The sequence below is a fragment of the Octopus bimaculoides genome, chromosome 10 (assembly GCF_001194135.2).
Source record: "Octopus bimaculoides isolate UCB-OBI-ISO-001 chromosome 10, ASM119413v2, whole genome shotgun sequence".
NCBI lineage: Eukaryota > Metazoa > Mollusca > Cephalopoda > Octopoda > Octopodidae > Octopus > Octopus bimaculoides.
Genome location: NC_068990.1, coordinates 38,676,813 through 38,681,829, shown reverse-complemented (window position 1 = coordinate 38,681,829; position 5,017 = coordinate 38,676,813). Strand labels below are relative to the sequence as shown.

General features: G+C 34.6%; 2 non-coding genes across 2 annotated transcripts; one reads left to right on the top strand and one right to left on the bottom strand.

The window, feature by feature from the left end:
• Nucleotides 1–1,478: 1,478 nt before the first annotated feature.
• Nucleotides 1,479–1,551, bottom strand: Trnav-aac (transfer RNA valine (anticodon AAC)). The gene has a single exon. It is a non-coding gene; the product is annotated as a tRNA-Val (tRNA).
• A 3,152-nt stretch (nucleotides 1,552–4,703) lies between these two features.
• Nucleotides 4,704–4,776, top strand: Trnav-cac (transfer RNA valine (anticodon CAC)). Its single transcript has one exon. It is a non-coding gene; the product is annotated as a tRNA-Val (tRNA).
• The last annotated feature ends 241 nt before the right edge of the window (nucleotides 4,777–5,017 follow it).

Sequence of the window (5,017 nt, the reverse complement as noted above, 5' to 3'; positions counted from 1 at the left end):
CCCTGTGACATATTTCATCCGGTTTAATCGTAATTTATACGCATATATTGTTTATATAATAAATTACGCTGTGCGTATCTATGTGTGTAACAATTTTAGAGTTCGGATTCTAGAGTTAGGATTAGTTTTAGGGTTAGGGTTAGGGTTAGGGTTAACAGTCTAGGGTTAGGGTTAGGGTTAGGGTTAGGGGATTAATACGATATACACCGTTACTGCGCTAACTGTTTTCAACTGAATAGACGTCAGTGATTAGTAGAAATGATCGAAATAAGACAATTTTTTACATGAAATAAATTCGAATACAAAATTTTTTTCTGTTCTATAACACAAAATAGATAAGTATACGAAGTTTGAAAGTCTTTTGGAACCAAAAACACTACATAAAACATAAATGAAAACTGGTGCCCCCGTTTTGAACAAGATCTGGATGTTAAATGCTCAAGGGACCTAAAAGTTGCTCGTTGTGGATTATAGTAGTGATTAGGACTATTTTGAATTGAATTCTTGGCTATCTCTTTTGAATGTATCATTTTTAATATTTGCGTGTGTGTTATTCTAAGGTCGTGGTGGATATGTCATTTGTTGTAGATGCGTTGGAAAGGGGTCTGTATTTCGTGATAAAGAAAGGCTCTTTACTAATTTGTTGGCTACAGGTTGTATCGTCCCTGAATTGTTAGAGGGCAAACATTCTGATTTTTGTTATTAGCGCAATTGTCGATATGTTGAGTGAATGATATTTTTCTGTTTTTCGGAATTTTGATCTACGGCAACTCATTCTCCTTCTTCATAGAAAATAACTGGAAGAGACACCTGGATGAATGTTTCATTATTCGGCATGAAAGTATAGAGACTTAAAGAATTTGAAGCACTTAAAAATATACTTAATGTAAACATTCAATTCACGATGGAATATAGCCATCAACAGTTTCCCTTCCTCGATATCCTCATTAAGAAATCTAACAACGTAATAGAAACAGATATATATACTATAAACCCACGGACTCCAAGCAGTATCTACCGTTGAACTCATGCCACCCCAGACACATCAGAATGAATATCCCCTCCAACATAGCAAAAAGGATCTCTACTATATTTTCTAATACAAGCACCAGGGACACACCACTATATGAACTAAAGGATACGTTCATCACCAGGAATTTTTTTAACTCACAATATTTGAATATTTCTCCCTATTCTCTTATTTGAGTAATGGGGTCCATATGATCAATTTATGCCCTCTTCCGAGATTGTTGGACTTGTGCCAATATTTGATATCAATATTGTCTCGACCGTCAAATTTTACAGAGACAAACTTTAATACATGACTGCGTTTAATCATGGTCATCGTTGGCGGGGTTGGGTATTTGTATAACAACATAACAATAACTGGAACTAAATGTCTGTGAGAAAAGGCAGCCTTTGCCCACCAACAGTAATGAGGGTGGTGGCGTTAAATACAAATAAAATATAAAACAACTAGGTTCCAGCGAGTTTCGAACTCACGACCTTCTACGTGTTAAGCAGATGTGATAACCACTACACCATGGAAACGCATGCTGTCGTTATATCAGATATTGTTTTGTCATACACAATTATTTTGTGCAGAGTTTAATGTAGAGTTAGTTTTCAAAACTCAGTGGAGTATCGTAAATGGTACATTAACAAGGAGAGGTCAGGATTTTGAATCCTGCTGCAGTTCGCTTTCCATTCTATATCCTTAGGAGTTTATACAATAGTGATCTGTTCTATTGGTAATTATTGATCTTCTCAATTAATATTGCACTTTTTTTAAATTTTCATCGCTCACGTTGATTCACAGACAAATATTTCTAGAAAGAGCCCAGTTGATAAACTCGATGTATATTTGACCAAAAGAACTGACCAATATTTTATGATACCCCGAGTACGTGGAGGTTAAAGTCAACTCCAGCAGGATTCGAATCCTGAATTGGAAAAAAATATAACTAATTTTTGTTGTTGTTAATTTACTATTTCTGAGATTCCACGGTCCTTTTAAAAGTAAATCACCATTAAACTCTGTACAACCCACAACATCTTTATATGACAAATCAATATTTGATAACACGTCATCAACTGGTTCCATGGACGTGAGTTCAAAACTCGCTGGAACCTATCATTTGTTTTCTCTTTTGATTTTACACAGGTATTATTTATAGAGGAGATTGCTATATTTAGTTTGTTGCATTTACTACAGTTATTGGTGATAATACCCCAACACCGATTTAGTCAACATAAATGGAAGGTGAATTGCAGCAGGATTCGAAACCCTAAATACTTTTAGCTAATTCACAGTTTCTGATACTCCATTGTGTTTTGAAAAGGAATTCAACATTAAATTCAACATTAGATACAACTCGTGAATGATAAAACAATATTTCAGTTATTCACTAATAACTGGTACCATGGTGTAGTGGTTATTACATCTACTCTATACGCAGAAGGTCGTGAATTCGAAACTCGCTGGAAACTGACAAATGTTTTCTCTTTTGCTTTTACACCGGAATTCTTTATAGAGGAGATTGCTATATTTAGTTTGTTGTATTTGCTATAGTTATTGTTGCTAATACCCCAACCCCGATTTAGTCTGCATTGAATAGAAAGTGAATTGCAGCAGGATTCGATACCCTAAATACTTTTAGCTAATTCACAGATTCTGATACACCATTGTGTTTTGAAATGGAATTCAACATTAAATTCAGCATTAGAAAGACCTCGTGAATGATAAAACAATATTTGACAATGTCACTAATTACTGTTTCCACGGTGTAGTTGCTATTACATCTGCTTAAAACGCAGTAGGTCATAAGTACGAAATTCGCTGGAACATAGCTCTTTTTTTTTTTCCTCTCCTGAGGTTAATGATTTTATTATGTTAGGCATTGATATCACTTATTTATTGTATTTATACAAAATCTCTGTATTAATAATTTAAATATCGATATATTTATAAAACATTATCGATTAGTTTTTCACTGGTACTTAATTTATCGACCCGAAAAGGATGAATTTGTGCTCAGACCGTAAGTACAGACAAAATGCTGCTATTCATTTTGAAGGGCGTGCTAACGATTTGGCCAGCTTTGCACCTCACAGCTCCAATATAATATGACAATAATGGAAAACAGCCGGTATATGGTTCCATGGTGTAGTGGTTATCACATCTGATTCAGACGCTGAATGGTCGTGAGTTCGAAACTCGGTGGAACCTATCGTTAGTTTTCTCTTTTGCTTTCACACCGGAATTTTTTATAGAGGACATTGCTATATTTAGTTTGTTGTATTTACTATAGTTATTGGTGCTAATACCCCAACCCCGATTGAGTCTTCATTAAATGGAAAGTGAACTGCAGCAGGATTCGAAACCCTAAATACTTTTAGCAAATTCACAGTTTCTGATGCACCATTGTGTTTTGGAAAGGAATTCAACATTAAATTCAGCATTAGATACAACTCGTGAACGATAAAACAATATTTAACGGGGTCACTAATTACTGTTTCCATAGTGCTGTGGTTCTGAAGTTAATGATTTTATTATGTTAGGCATTGATATCACTTATTTACTGTATTTATACAAAACCTGTGTATTAATAATTTAAATTTCGATATAGTTATAAAACATTATCGATTAGTTAATTTACAATATTTATATAATATATATAACAGTCTACAATATTCAATTGAGTAAAATCATTGACTTCAGAATATACCTTATAATTTGATGAGTTAAATATTTAAATCCAGTTACTTCGGTCACTTATGGCTTTTATCAGTTTGGGGACGATAAATAGAGTAAAATTCCAGGGTGGTGTATTGATAGGATATAGCATTTGGTGGAATGCTAAATTAGTCTAAATTAAATGGAATGTGAACTGCAGCAGGATTCGAAACCCTAAATACTTTTAGCTAATTCACAGTATCTGATACACCATTGTGTTTTGAAAAGGAATTCAATATTAAATTCAGCATTAGATACAATTCGTGAATTATAAAACAATATTTGACGGCGTCACTAACAACTGGTTTCATGGTGTAGTGGCTATCACATCTGCTTAGCACGCAGAAGGTCGTGATTTCGAAATTCGCTGGAACCTATCATTTGTTTTCTCTTTTGATTTTACACAGGATTCGTTAATAAAGGAGATTGCTATATTTAGTTTGTTGCAGTTACTATAGTCATTGGTACTAATACTCCAACCCCGATTTTGTCTAAATTAAATGGAAAGTGAACTGCAGCAGGATTGGAAACCCTAAATACATTTAGCTAATTCACAGTTTCTGATACTCCATTGTGTTTTGAAAATGAATTCAACATTAAATTCAGCATTAGATACAACTCGTGAATGATAAAACAATATTTGACGGGGTTACTAAATACTGTTTCCACGGTGTAGCGGCTATTACATCTGCTTAATCTCCGGTCACCGAAATATAACAATAATTAGTATTATTTCAAATTTTGGCCACAACAGCAGCTTGGGGGAGGTCGAGGATGAGTCGATTCCAGCAACCTCAGTTTTTCTCTGGAACTTAATTTATCGACCCGAAAAGGATGAATTTGCGCTCAGAACGTAAGTACGGACGAAATACTGCTATTCGTTATGACGGGCGTTCTAACGATTCGGCGAGCTCTGCTCTTCACAGCTCCAATATAATATGACAATGATGGAAAACAGTCGGCATGTGGTTCCATGGTTTAGTGGTTATCACATCTGCTTCACACGCAGAAGGTCGTGAGTTCGAAACTCCCTGGAACCTATCATTTGTTTTCTCTATTGCTTTTACACAGTTATTTTTTATAGAGGAGATTGCTATATTAAGTTTGTTGCATTTTCTATAGTTATTGGTGCTAATACCCCAACCCCGATTTAGTCTTCATTAAATGGAAAGTGATCTGCAGCAGGATTCGAAACCCTAAATACTTTTAGCTACTTCACAGTTTCTGGTAGTCCATTGTGTTTTGAAAAGGAATTCAACATTAAATTCAGTATTAGATACA